Source organism: Chiloscyllium plagiosum, chromosome 19 (genome assembly GCF_004010195.1).
Source record: "Chiloscyllium plagiosum isolate BGI_BamShark_2017 chromosome 19, ASM401019v2, whole genome shotgun sequence".
Taxonomy (NCBI): Eukaryota; Metazoa; Chordata; class Chondrichthyes; order Orectolobiformes; family Hemiscylliidae; genus Chiloscyllium; species Chiloscyllium plagiosum.
The window spans coordinates 56,269,962-56,285,583 of record NC_057728.1 but is presented as its reverse complement, the minus strand read 5'-3'; the positions used below and the strand labels follow the sequence as shown (position 1 = coordinate 56,285,583).

At 43.2% G+C, this 15,622-nt stretch overlaps 1 protein-coding gene across 4 annotated transcripts in view; it reads left to right on the top strand.

Moving 5' to 3' along the window:
- Nucleotides 1–15,622, top strand: part of LOC122559849 (SLIT-ROBO Rho GTPase-activating protein 1-like) — a 300,957-nt gene that overhangs the window by 189,283 nt on the left and 96,052 nt on the right. The gene's annotated exons all lie outside the window — the stretch shown is intronic.

The following is a 15,622-nucleotide window of genomic DNA, read 5'->3' as shown; positions in this document are numbered from 1 at the left end:
ATCTCATAGTCTCCCAGCCCCACACTGCCCGGTTCTACCTGCTGCCTTCATACCTTCTCCTTCGACTAAAACTCCCAACCTCCCTCCGAGGACCCCTTTCCTTTAATTCCTCCCATTTCCTTCAAATCCAGGGGGTGGCCATGGGTCCTCGGATGGGCCCCAGTCATGCCTCCTCTTTGTTAGCTATATCGAACAGTCTCTCTTCAGCACCCACACAGGCACTGTGCTCCAACTCTTCTGCCGTTATATCGATGACTGCATCGGTGCAGCATCCTGCATCCAGGCTGAACTGGAATAGTTCATTGACTTCACCCACAACTTCCACCCCACCCTCAAATTCACTTGGTCCGGCTTGGACACCTTCTTCCCCTTTCTTGACCTCTCCATTTCCATCTCCGGCCACAGTCTCCAGACGGACGTCTACTACAATCTTACAGACTCCCATAACCACCTGAACTACACCTCCTCCCACCCAGTATCCTGCAAGAAATCCATCCCATTCTCCCAATTCCTCTGCCTCCGCCGCGTCTGCTCAGATGAGGAGACATTCCACTCCCAAGTATCCCAGATGACCACCTATTTTGAGCAACGCGCTTTTCCTCCCTCTGTTATCCAGAGAGCCCTCCGCCCCACCACCTCCTTTTCCCATTCCACTGCTCTAAACCCCCACCCTCTCCCAACACAATAAAGACAGAGTCCCCCTTGTCCTCATCCACCAGTCTCCGCATCCAACACATCGTCCTTAAACATTTCCGCCAACTCCAACTAGATCCCATCACCAAGAACATCTTCCCCTTCCCACCCCTCTCTGCCTTCCGCAAGGATCGCTCACTCCTTGGTTCACACCATCCCCACCACCGAACCCGCAGGTACCTTCCCCTGCAACCAGAAAAGATGCAAAACGTGTAGTACATCACCCCCCTCACCTCTATCCAGGGCCCCAAACAGTCCTTCCAGGTGAGACAAAGGTTCACCTGCCTCTCCTCACACCTAGTTTTGTGCATCAGGTGCTCCCGATGTGGTCTTCTCTATATTGGGGAGACTGAACGTAAACTTAGGAAATGGCTCACCGAGCAGGGCCCGCAGGGGCTGACCGGACCTCCCAATCGCCGCCCATTTCAATTACCCCAAACACTCCCTTCCCAATGTGACCATCCTTGACCTCCTCCATTGCCAAAACAAACCATTGCACCTACTGGAGGAACAACACTTTATCTTCCCCCTGGGCAGCCTGCAGCCCGGAGGACTCAACATTGAGTTCTCCAATTTCAAATAACCTCCCTGCCACCAACCAGATTCCTTCCTCCCATTGACCAACCAGATTGTACCCTCTGCCTGTCTTCACCTATCTCCACCTCACCCCCACCCTGCGCCGGCCATCCCCTTTATCTGAAGCAAGATAAGTCCCAGTCCCGAAGAAAGGTTACACCTGAAACATCGACTTCTCCACCTCCTGATGCCTGGCCTCCTGGCTGTCTACTTTGGAATCCAGCAGTTTTTTTTGTGTCACTCCAAATCTGAGCATCCTTGATTTTAATTTTATCTGAAGCAAGATAAGTCCCAGTCCCGAAGAAAGGTTACACCTGAAACATCAACTTCTCCACCTCCTGATGCCTGGCCTCCTGGCTGTCTACTTTGGAATCCAGCAGTTTTTTTTTGTGTCACTCCAAATCTGAGCATCCTTGATTTTAATTTTTCTATTATTTGTGGCAGGGATTCGGTTCTAGAATACCCTCCCTATGCCCCTCCAACTCTCTACACCTTTTGATCTCTCTCTCTCTCTCTCGCCCTTGCTCTCTAATTTCAAAATATACTTAATCGTAAAAATATCTTTATGTATATACATAGTCACAAACACAGTTTAGTTCTGTACAGTAACGTATCAAGGAGACAAACAAACATTGGAGTTTGACTCTATTCAAACAAACCAAAGACATCTCTTACTTGACAAGACTTTAGTTACATCCATTTGAAGCACCGGGAATGTCTGTGTGTTTGCCTTTTGCCTCTCTCTATACTGCGCTCGCTCTCGCTCGCGCTCTCTCTCTCGCTCTCTCTCTCTCTCTCTCTCTCTCTCTCTCTCCTCTCTCTCACTCGCTCTCGCTCTCTCTCTCTCTCTCTCTCTCCCCCTCCTCCTCTTTCAGACACTGCTTTAAAACCTAAATTTTTAACCAACCTATTGGTCATCTGACCTAATATCTCTGTGGTTTTGTCTTGTAATACTTTGCTTGATAAGACTCCAACCTTACTTGTGGAAAAACTGTAATTTGTTGTCACTGTAATGATCTAATTCACTGTCTTTTATATCTTTTGTCATGGAGCTATATCTGATGGTGATGTCTGCCTCTCCTAGAGAGCGTTGCTAGGTTTCCAGTCAGTGTGTCGTATCCATAGTCTCACACTGTTCAGAAAACCTCAGGGTCATGTACTGTAGTTACAGTTTCGGTGTGGCCAGCAGTCCGCCAATCATGACCACTGACTCTGCACTAGTCCAGAATCACCGGGCAGGGGGCATGCCCAGAGTGGGAAGGCAACCTTCAGTGCAGTTCTCTTTACCAGAGCAGCTTTTGTGGCCCTTGCTCCACAGTCCCAACTGTGGTTTTAATACAAAACCAACACTACTGTCAAATGTGACTTCATCCTCAAAACCATCTGTTATGTGTGATGTGATCTCGTTTATACCTCAGAGACAGCAGAATGAATAAATCCAAGTTTATCTTTTGGACGTCACCCTGATTTATGGTGGCTCAGCGGTTCGATTATGTTGATTGCACATTTTACAAGCCTTATTGGATGAATGTTCAGTTCTCAAAATCAATCTCCAAGCTCCAATCTTTGCTTTTAACATTAATCCACTCGAGACCTTTAGCTAAGTTTCGCTGGTACTTACTGCAGCATTTCAATTTTAAATGCGAATCTGTCTAATCAACTTAAAGCTAAAAACTAAGCTTGACAAGTAAATTTTTCCAGAATTATAATTCTTTCGGTTGAGTACACAGTCTTAAACAGATCTGTGCTAAAGGATTAGACTTAGACTGTGTTGGTAGAAGTATTTTCTAATTAAGCTTATTTTAAGCGGCAATTTGAATGTATCAGTAAAATTTTAATTGTTATCAAAGATGCTAGTTATGACTCAAATATTCAAACCTTGTTTTGGTATATTCTGAAGCAAAATGCCTCATTTGGAATGCATAATTTACGTGGCATTAATCTTAACTTAATTGATAACTACAAAGAATGGGCAAGGGAGGATTTAGGGGATTTCTATTTTTAATTAGTGTATGAATGATTCATTTTCATGAGGTTAATCTAATTTTTAAAAATTAAATATTTGTTGATTCTTTCTGATGTCTTCTAATTCCTAACAGGTTTGCTGTTTTAGAGGCAGGAACATGCCCCATGGATTTGTTCCACGGGTGGGCAGCTGGTATCTCATGCTCCAGCAAAATCAGAAATTCCTGGGGAAACTCAGCAGGTCTAGCAGCATCTGTGGAGAGAAATCAGGGTTAATATTGCAGGTCCAGTCACCCCTCTTCAGAACTGATTGTAGCTCGGAATAGATTGGTATTTGCGCAGAAGTTGGAGTAGAGGGAACCGGGGAGGAGTAATCAATAGGTGGAGATAGAGCCCAAAGAGAGAGGAAACCAGTTGGACAGACAAGGGAGTGGGCAAAGGTCAGTCTGGGGGACTGAATAACTGCTCATGATGACTATTACAGCTTACGTATGGTATCCCACTCATGTGGCTCCTTATCCTCTAACTCATAAAACAACTTAGCGAAGAGAAATGAAGGCATGCATTTATATAGTGCCTTTGAGAATCTAAGGTGTATCCTAATGCGCTTTATGACTTTTTTGAAGTGTGGTTGTTGCTGTATTTCAAGTGATGCACTCCTTGGCCAGAGTGGATTAGATTAGATTACTTTACAGTGTGGAAACAGGCCCTTCGGCCCAACAAGTCCACACCGACCCACCGAAGCGCAATCCACCCAGACCCATTCCCCTACATTTACCCCTGCACCTAACACTACAGACAATTTAGCGTGGCCAATTCACCTAATCTGCACATTTTTGGAGTGTGGGAGGAAACCGGAGCACCCAGAGGAAACCCACACAGACACGGGGAGAATGTGCAAACTCCACACAGTCAGTCGCCTGAGCCGGGAATTGAACCCGGGTCTCTGGCGCTGTGAGGCAGCAGTGCTAACCACTGTGCCACCGTGCCGCCCACAAATAAAGTTTCACTGTTTAGGTCCAAACATAGTGCTCCACGGTGGTTCTGTGAATGTGGTGCAGGTTTTGTAAGATGTAGACCATTCAAAGTTCCTTTTGCAGTACACAGTCATTTGCGTACCATACACTCACACAGTCTATTCATGATGTCGCTGGTTAAAGGAGGGATATTGGCCAGGTCACTGAGGAAGAGATCTCCTGTTTTTCCTTCAGTGTGTGTCACAGGATCTTCTGTTTCCAGCGGCTGGTGCAGTGGCTCAGTCACAGAGAGGGGCAAGGTGGACACACTGGCTGGAAGGGGACTGCATGGTAGTGTTGGGCAAGTATCAGGAGCAGCTTCAATAAGCTAATGTATAATCCCATGGCCGGGCTCCCTGTCTAAGTCTAGCCATTTTGCTGTGGTGTTAAAGAGCTGTTGCATTTCTTTGAGTTCACTTCCAATCAATGCAACATCTCGACTGAACATCAACACCACCTTCTCCAAGGTAACTCAGACTAAGTAACATTGCTGGCCTTACTAGCAATTACATAAATTACAAAAAAATACAGCTAATCTGATGGTGGTATAAAGCAAAAAGCTCTTCTGGCCATGTCCAGAACTGTGTCAATCTAACATAGTCAGCATGTTAACCAGTCAGCACTCCCATTTTCTCCAGTGGCATAAATTATTGTGATTATTGGAGAATTTGGCATTCTTGCTTTTGTCCTGATGAGTGCAGGACAAAAAAAGCTTCTCCAGCATTTCTGTCTTCAGAAATATCAAATTCATTAATTATTCTTGAAGCTGCAGCAGTCTATAAATAGCATCAGAGTTCTTCAGTGTCATATTTCAGGACACCTTTTAAAATAACCTTTTATCACTCGGGCATATTCTGTATAAAAGGCTCCACAGTCTTATGCTGTGCACGCTCACAATCCCTTGTGAGATATTAAATTGCCTTAAATTATTTGTGTGCATTAGAAAACTTTATTTGGAAAGTTTTCACGCAAGGTGCCTGTGGGTGTTGAGATTTCTCAGTGATGTGCATGTCATTCCTTTCAATTGCAATTCTGGTCCTTGTTTCAGGAAAATAAAAATGATTCAAGTTTTTTTTCCTGCTTATTTCGTTTGTGCTGAAGTTGCTTGCTTTATTTGAATGCGAGTGTTAATTTATTTGCAATGAGTTAACACCTGTCTTGCAATAGCAAATAGATGAATTTAGCACCCTTGTTTACAAGGACAACAGCTTGCATTTATGTAGCAACTTATAACACAGTGAAGTGTTTCAAGACATTTCATGTCATTAGACAAAAGTTAACACTGAGTCAAAGGACCGACTGGCACAGGGACCAGAAGCTTAGTCTAAGCAGCAGTTTCAATGGAATGCTTTCAAAGGTGTAAGAGAATTCAAGAGAAGAGGTTTTAGGAAGGGATTTCTAAAGATTCAAGCCAAGGGATTTGAAGATGTGGCTTCCAATCATGGGATGAAGGAACTCAAAACCGATCTAAACAATTTTGGAGAGTCTAGTACCATGTGTCAGAAATGTGCTCACTTCCTCCATCAACCATGCGTTTCTTTTTCTGACACCAAAATTGTTGGAAAATCAGCTCATGTCCAAGTTTTAATAGTTTGGCTTAATTTTTAGCCTGCATTTCACTTACTGAAATGATTGACTTTCCTGTTCAGTGAATCAGTCGGTTACCTACAACATATCAAAGTATCTCTCCACGTTACAAAGAGCCTATGCAGGCAGCAGAGAAGACAGAGGGTGGTGGAGGGTTGTTTTTCAGACTGGAGGTCTGTGACCAGTGGAGTGCTACAAGAATCGGTGCTGCGTCCACTACTTTTCATCATTTATGTAAATGATTTGGATGTGAGCATAGGAGATATAGTCAGTAAGTTTGCAGATGACACCAAAATTGGAGGTGTAGTGGACAGCAAGGAAGGTTACCTCAGATTACAACGGGATCTTGATCAGATTGGCCAGCGGGCTGAGGAGTGGCAGATGGAGTTTAATTTAGATAAATGTGAGGTAACTTTGGAAAAGCAAATCAGAGCAGGACTTATAAACTTAATGGTAAGGTCCTGGGGAGTGTTGCTCAGCAAAGATATCTTGGAGTGCAGGTCATAGTTCCTTGAAAGTAGAGTCAAATGTGGCAAATGGGACTAGATTAGGTTAAGATATCTGGTCAGCATGGATGAGTTGGACTGAAGTTATTTGCATGCTGTACATCTCTATGATTCTATGACTTACAAGGCTGATTCTGGATCTATCAATCAGGAAAGATTGAACAGACTGAGGACCAACTTACTAGGACAGAATATGATTTGGAGGAGCTGGTGTTGGACTGGGGTGGACAAAATTAAAAATCACACAACACCAGGTAATAGTTCAACAAGTTTATTTGGAAGTACGAGCTTTCAGAGCGCTGCTCCTTCAGGTAACTAGTGATGGTTTGAAAGCTAGTACTTCCAAATAAACCTGTTGGACTGTAACTTTGTGTTGTGTGATTTTTAATTTTGAAGAGGTAGACAGTCATTGAATTGTTGTAGCGCAGAATGAGAGACTATTCAGCCCATTGTGTTAGCTGGCTCTGTGAAGGATCAATTCATCTCGAATCACTGCTCTGTCTTTTCCACATAACCCTTCCTTTTCACATAGCAATCTGATTCCTTCTTGATTGTGTTGATTGATCCTGCCTCTGCCATTCCCTCAGGCAGTGCAGTCCAGATCCTAACCACTTGCAGTATTTCATTTTTGTTTTCCTCATGTTATCATTGCTTTTTTTTTGATATAGCTTAAACCACCTCACCTCTGATTCTCAATCAGTGGGATCTGTCTTCAATATCTCTCAAACCTCCTTTCAATTTTCTTTTCTCCAAGGAGATGAGTTCCAACATCTCCAATCTATCCATCTTCATCCCTGGGACCACTCTTATGAATTTTCTGTTATATTCTCTCTAATATTTCCACGTCATTTTAATGTATGGTGTCCAATATTGGATGCAGTACTCTAGTCGAGGTTGAATTTTATACGGAATTATTACAACCGCCTAACTTTTGTTCTCTGCGTCCCTGTTAATAAAGGCTAGGGTTATACCACCTATATCAACTTATATTGCCTCCTTCAATGACCTGCACACATATATACCCAAGTCTCTTAGTTTCTGCACCCCCTTTTGAAGTGCACCCTTTAACTTATGTTGTCTCTCCACATTCGTTCTATCAAATTTTAGTTCACACTTCTGTGCATTAAACTGCACATGCCACTTGGTTGCCCATTCCACCAACATGACGGGGCTATTTTGAAATTCTACAGTATCCTCCTCATAGTTCACAGTACTTCTCGAATCTGTATAATCGACATGTTGTGATCCCAGCTAATGTGATTACTGAATAGTCAGATACCAGAGTGAAATCTGGCTGCACGGATCATGTTTTGCTTTTTATTTGGTTTTAATGTGGTGGTTTTTCACTGAAACACAAGCACGCAATGTTGCAAATCTGGTTTCAACATTAAATCGGAAGTTTATTCCACAAAATTCTGTAATTGTTTTAAGTTTGACCATAACCATTTATTGTAGACTGTATCAGAGGATTAATGTTACATGTAAAATCAATTAGACCATAAAACAATTATTTTAAACTAGATTTTATATTGTGAAATTCACATTAAGATAAGGTTCACATATATTTAGGGCAAGTATGGAAAAATTGACATTAATCTGCAGCACTTATTTAAGCTAGGTTGATGCACACTTCAATAAAAATTGTTAACTACAGGAAGGCATTGCACCATTCTTGTGAACAGGTGGCACACTGTTCAGCTTGTTTGGTGTTGGCCCCACAGATGTCTTTCAACTAATCTTTAAGCAATTCATCATCCTTTTTCAAAACCAGGAACTGGCCTAACAACACACATGGGAGAAAGTGAGCACTGCAGATGCTAGAGATCAGAGTCAAAAAGTGTGGTGCTGGAAAAGCACAGCCAGTCAGGCAGCATCAGAGGGGCAGGTGAATAGGAGCAGGTGATGAAGGGCTTATGCTCGAAATGTCGACTCTCCTCAGATGCTGCCTGACCGGCTGTGCTTTTCCAGCGCCGCATGTTCTGACTCTAACAACACATATGCCTTATTAAAGCCTCACTCTCCCAGTTTTCTTCCCAAGTGTTATTCCAATGGATGAAAGAAGAAATGGACTTGCTCCTCATTTGGTTTGGAAAGACAATTCCTGTGCTTGTTGAAATCATGTTTTAGAGCTGTTAAATCGAAGGTTCACAATGATTGAACTGCCAGAGGAAGTGGTGGAGGCTGGTACAATTATAACATTCAAAAGACACCTGGATGGGTATATGTTCAGGAACAGTTTCAAGGGTTGTGGGCCAAACACTGGCAAATGGGACTGTGATTAATTTCAGATATCTGGTCAACATGGATGAGTTGGACTGAAGTTTGTTTCTGTGCTGTACAACTCTATAACTCGATAGAAGAAATGAAGATAAATAGAATAAACCAAACTAGTTACACATGATACAAGTTTAAAAATTTTGAACACATGTTAAAATGCCATCTCATTAATCCAAACAGGACCCTTTTATTGTACTCACCAGAGAAAATTCCTTTCTCTATCACATCCACATTAATTGTCGTTTCAACTCCATATGATAGCATCTTCCTTGTGTCTTCAAACAACTGAGTTTAAACGTTTTCAGCTTCAAATAATCTCTTCAGAGTTTTAAGCAAACACTCCTAGTCTGGAACATTAAAATTAAACTCTTTACACTGATGTGCAGTTCTTAGCAGTTCAAAACTATCTTCCTTCTTTAGGAGCATCTGTTTGTCACATCCAGCTTCAACCAAACATTTTACAAAGTAGTCCAATTTAAAAATGCTTTCTTCCAGCCCTGGGTGTTTACCCTAAGGGTAGAACATCATTCCATAATCTTCTAAGTGAAGCCTCATGCACATCATTGGGAGAGTTTTATGACCACACAATTTAAACAATGTAAACAAAACTCCAACCAAGAACCGTCTCTCTAATACTTATTCTCTTAAGTCACCATGACCACAGAAATGCTTGCCAGTTAATATTGAATCTCTTCTCTCACACAAAATCCCACATGCACTATTCAAAATCTAATATTGATATATGCCAGCTCAGAAGTCACACGACACCAGGTTATAGTCCCACCAGGTTTATTTGAAATCACAAGCTTTCTGAGTGCTGCCCCTTGGTCAGGTGAAGTCTTGGATTATAACCTGGTGTCGTGTGACTTCTGACCTTGTTCACCCCAGTCCAACACCAGCGCCTCCACATGATGGCTACCATCGATACCACAAAATATAAAAAAACTTACATACCTTACATCTCATATGAATGTTGAAGTTGTTTCCTGTATACACTGTCCAGATCATTACTATGTCTAACTTGCAGCAAAAATCCTAACACTGATCCCTTAGTTGCTCTATTATAAACTTTCATCCAGTCTGGAAAAACAACCATTCTCTGCTCTTTGCTATCTGTTAATATTTATATATACATGCTGCTGCCCTTTTTATTATGCAAGCTCTAATTTTGTGCAGCACGTTAACAGAAACGTTTGGAAGTCCATTTACGTCACATAAACGTCATTATCCTTAACAACCCCTCCTGTTGTAAGGTGAGAGGAGGAAGGTTTTAACAAGACATGAGGGGCAACCTTTTTACACAGAGCGGTTCATGTGTGGAAAGAACTTCTAGAGGAAGTAGTGGATACAGATACAATTACCATGTTTAAAAGGTGTTTGGATAAGTAATGAATAAGAAATGTTTGGAGGGATTTGGGCCAAATGCAGGTGGGTGGGACTAGTTTAGTTTGGGATTATGGTCCGCATAGACTGGTTGAACTGAAGGAGAAAGTAAGGACTGCAGATGCTGGAGATCAGAGTCGAGAATGTGGTGTTGGAAAGGCACAGATGGTCAGGCAGCATCCGAGGAGCAGGAGATTCGACATTTCAGGCATAAGCCTTTCATCAGAAATGAGGTTTGTGGGCCTAGGGGGCTGAGAGATAAATGGAGGGGCTTGGGGCTGGGGGGTAGGTAGCTGGGAATGTGATAGCTCGATAAAGGTGGGGGTGAAAGTGATAGGTCAGAGAGGAGGATGGAGTAGATAGGTGAGAAGGAAGATGGACAGGTGGGACCATTCAAGAGGGGGGGTGCTGAGTTAGAGGGTTGGTTCTGGGATTAGGTCGGGAGAGGGAAAACGAGGAAACTGGTGAAATCCACATTAATCTCGTGTGGTAAGATGAAGCAGAAGATGAGGCGTTCTTCCTCCAGGCATTGGGTGGTTCGGGTTTGGCGATGGAGGAGGCCCAGGAACTGCCTGTCCTTGGTGAAGTGGGAAGGATGTTCAGCCACAGGGCAGTGGGGTTGGTTGGTGCGGTATTTCCAGAGATGTTCTCTGAAACGATCTGCAAGTTGGCGTCCTGTTTCCCCAGTGTAGAGGGGACCTTACATTGAAAACTTGTGGTCTCTCTTTTTAACTAACCTACATTTGCCTAAAAGACCTGATTGAACTCTTTAAAAGATAATGAAAGCATTCTGTAGTGCTGAGATGGGCAATATGCTTATACTTGTCAGGGGACAAGAACCTGGCTGTCATAAATTCAGGAGAATAAACCCAGTCAGGAATTCAGGAAAATATTCTTTACCTACAGAGTGGTTAGAAAGTGAAACTTATCAACCACAAGAAGTCCAGATAATTTGCTGGAACAACGTGATGGGGAACTGAAATAAACATGAGAACCAGCTGATGGGTTTAGATTAGATTACTTTACAGTGTGGAAACAGGCCTTTCGGCCCAACAAGTCCACACCGACCCACCGAAGCGCAAACCACCCATACCCCTACATTTACCCCTTACCTAACATTACGGACAATTTAGCGTGGCCAATTCACCTCACCTGCACATCTTTGGACCGTGGGAGGAAACTGGAGCACCCGGAGGAAACCCACAGGGAGAATGTGCAAACTACACACAGTCAGTCGCCCGAGGCGGGAATTGAACCCGGGTCTCTGGCGCTGTGAGGCAGCAGTGCTAACCACTGTGCCACCGGTTTAGATGAGGAAGGTTAGAAAGAGTGTGGAACCTAAGCCAAATGGCCTGCTTTAATGCTGCAAATGCCATGTGACACTGATTGCAGATTTTCTAAATGGCGGATTCGGTGCGTGTATACATATCCAGCCCACAAACCACCCGATTTGATGCCTGAATCAGAGCATGAAAACGTAACCTGACTCTAGAACTGGACTGTAGATTTCCAGGGAAGGGCCCACTCGTTCTGCTCTGTGCAGGAGCGTCTGTCTTATGCTTTTAAAATGAAAAAGTAAGGTCACTGCTAGGCTGCTTAGCTGGAAGTAAATGATAATAAATTATAGGCGTAACTGCTGCGCACCATTTTATGGTGGAATGCTTGTTTTATTTTCACTTGTTCTCTAATTGAATGAGAACCCAACAAGCAGATCTATGATTTATTTATCTCAGTAAGTGATTCTTTTCCTATGACACATTAAAATATGTAAATATTTTTACCAAGCCTTATTAATCATCACTGTGTCTAGCAGATTTCTTTTGGAGTCCACAGATACAGAAAAGCATGTGGACAGTTAAGCAGTGCTCACACTTTCTATAAAAGGTACTAAACCGTTGATATTTGCATTACATTTCCTTGTGCATTACATTGATTGAGGTGCAAGTCCCGATGAAGAAAGATTTGGAAATTTTCAAAATATTTAACTCCTGTTTGAATTAATTAAATATTCCTGAAGCAAAACCAGTTTGCTGGAGAGACTTCTCAAGACGTAGGCTCACCTGGAACATTAACTGTTTTCTTTGTAGGAGAAAGTGAGGACTGCAGATGCTGGAGAGTCAGAGTCAAAAGTGTGGTGCTGGAAAAGCACAGCGGGTCAGGCAGCATCCGAGGAGCAGGAGAATCGACGTTTCGGGCATAAGCCCTTCATCACTCTCGACTCTGTTTTCTTCCTCCGCGGATGCTGCCAGATGTGCTGAGTTTTTCCAGCAATTTCAGTTTTCAAGCATCTGCAGTTATTTGCTATTAATTAGCTTATTTTTCTAATCGACTCTGATCTCCAGCATCTTCCGTCCTCACATTCACCTATTTTTCTAATCAGCCTGTTCAGCGATGTTATTACACACCTCTAGAACAGTGGGAATTGAACCCTAGCCACCTCGTTGAGATGTAAGGACAATACCACTGTACCGCAGGAGGGCCCTTAAATATCTCTTTCTAAACTGCAGTTGATGACTCTGTTGGTAAATTAAGTAGTAACACAAGAAAATTACATCAATACTGAATCAACCTGTTCCCACCTCTAGAGCTGGACGGTCTTGTACTTGGAATTCCTAGCTCAGAGGTAGGGACTCTACGACTGCACCACAAGAACTCTCTGTTTTATTAAGCTATTGCTGAACGGTAGTCACTGTTTCATAATGGGGCAGTTTGTGCCAAGCAAGATGAAGCAAAAAGCTGTCAGAAATTATCAGGCTGTCTGTTTTAGTTATGTTGTTTGAAAGGTACATATTGTGACTGGACAGAACTAACCTGCACTTCTTCCAAATAGGTTCTTTCTCGTCCACCAGAGAGGTCAATTGGCGTCTGAATTTAATGTCATACATATCTGACATTGCAGCACTCTGTTCATTCAGCCAGTGCTGAAATCTCTGGATGGGTTTTGAGCCTACAACCTTCTGAATCAGAACAACAGCCAATGCTGGCGGTGCTGATTTGACTTCAATGGCAAAATTGCAGGAGACAGCAGAAGATGTTTGAATGAATGACAAGTATCCTTGGCTTCACCAAGTTTATTCATGTCAGCTCATTTTTGGCCAATGGCTAATTAGTTGGTTGAGAAAACTAACTACTCTTAAAGATGCAGCACATAATCTACGTGGAGACCGTACTCTTCTCTTCAATGGAATTAAATGTAACTTGAATGACAACAAATAAGACATTGAATCCAGTACATTCTGAATAGCAAAGGTCTTTTCCCTAGGGTGGAGGAGTTCAAACCGAGGGGACATTTTTTTAAGGTGAGAAGAGAAAGATTTAAAATGGACCTGAGCAACAAATGTTTTACACAGAGGGTGGTTCATGTGTGGAATGAACCGCCAGAGGAAGTGGTATATGCAGGTATAGTTACAACATTGAAAAGACATTTGGATAGGTACATGAATAGGAAAGGTTTAGAGGGATATGGGCTAAATGCAGGCAAGTGGGACTAGTTTAGTGGAAACATGATTGGCATAGACAAGCTGGACCAAAGGGTCTGTTTCCATGCCGTATGACTCTTTGACCACATATCTTTTCTTTGAGTCTGAGTCAAGGGATCTAAGATTCCGAGAACATAAATCACAAGACGTTGGTGTGCTGATGCAGCAAGCGATCAGGAAGACAAATGGAATGTTTGCATTTGTTGCAAGGGAAATAGAGTGGTGAAATAGGAATGTTACACTCCAGTAGTACAGAGCATCAGGAGGACTCTGGATGCTTTTGGTCACCTGAAATGAGGGATGCAATCACTTTGGAAGCAATTCACTCAGGATTCCTAGGATGAAGGGGTTATTTTACAAGGACAGGTTGAGCAGGTTGGGCCTATATCCCAGCACACAACAGAGTAGGGCCATTCGGTCCATTGTGCCTGGGGTGCTACACCTTCTCCATTGCCCTGTAAGTTTTAAAGTATTGATGTAATTTTCTTGTGTTATTGCTGAATCTACCAACAGATTCAAGAACAGCCTCTTTCCTGCTGTTATCAGACTTACGAACAGACCTCTCATGTATCAGAGTTGGTCTTTCTCTGTAGCTATAATACTATATTCTGCATTCTATTCTAGAATTAGAATCCCTACAGTGTGGAACAGGCCCTTCGGTCCACCAAGTCTACACCGACCCTCCAAAAAGCATCCCACCCTAACCCATTACTCTACATTCATCCCTGACTAATGCATGTGACCTACACATCCCTGAACACTATAGGTAGTTTCCCATGGCCAATTCACCTAACCTGCACATCTTTGGATTGAGGGAGGAAACCCACGCAGACCCAGGGAGAATGTGCAAACTCCACACAGACAGTTGCCCGAGGCTGGAATGGAACCCGGGTCCCTGGCAGTGTGAGGCAGCAGTGCTAACCATTAGCCACCGTGCTGCCCCATTACCCTGATGTACTGATGTACTTATGTAAGGTATAATTTGTGTGGTTACGCACAAAACAATACTTTACATAGAACATAGAACAGTACAGCACAGAACAGGCCCTTCAGCCCATGATGTTGTGCCAACCACTGATCCTCATGTATGCACCCTCAAATTTCTGTGACCATATGCATGTCCAGTAGTCTCTTAAATGTCCCTAATGACCTTGCTTCCACAACTGCTGCTGGCAACGCATTCCATGCTCTCTCAACTCTCTGTGTAAAGAACCCGCCTCTGACATCCCCTCTATACTTTGCTCCAACTAGCTTAAAACTATGACCCCTCGTGTTAGTCATAACTGCCCTGGGAAATAGTCTCTGGCTATCGACTCTATCTATGCCTCTCATTATCTTGTATACCTCAATTAGGTCCCCTCTCCTCCTCCTTTTCTCCAATGAAAAAAGTCGAGCTCAGTCAACCTCACTTCATAAGATAAGCCCTCCAGTCCAGGCAGCATCCTGGTGAACCTCCTCTGAACCCTCTCCAAAGCATCCACATCTTTCCTATAATAGGGCGACCAGAACTGGACGCAGTATTCCAAGTGCGGTCGAACCAAAGTTTTATAGAACTGCAACAAGATCTCACGACTCTTAAACTCAAAGCCAAAACACCATATGCCTTCTTAACAACCCTGTCCACTTGGGTGGCCATTTTAAGGGATCTATGTACCTGCACACCAAGATCTCTCTGTTCCTCCACACTGCCAAGAATCCTATCCTTAATTCTGTACTCAGCTTTCAAATTCGACCTTCCAAAATGCATCACCTCGCATTTATCCAGGTTGAACTCCTTCTGCCACCTCTCAGCCCATCTCTGCATCCTATCAATGTCCCGCTGTAGTCTACAACAGCCCTGTATGCTGTCAACGACACCTCCAACCTTTGTGTCGTCTGCAAACTTGCTGACCCATCCTTCAATCCCCTCATCCAAGTCATTAATAAAAATTACAAACAGTAGAGGCCCAAGGACAGAGCCCTGTGGAACACCACTCACCACAGACCTCCAGGCAGAATATTTTCCTTCTACTACCACTCGTTGCCTTCTGTTGGCCAGCCAATTGTGTATCCAGACAGCTAAGTTCCCCTGCATCCCATTCCTCCTGACCTTCTGAATGAACCTACCATGGGGAACCTTATCAAATGCCGTGCTGAAGTC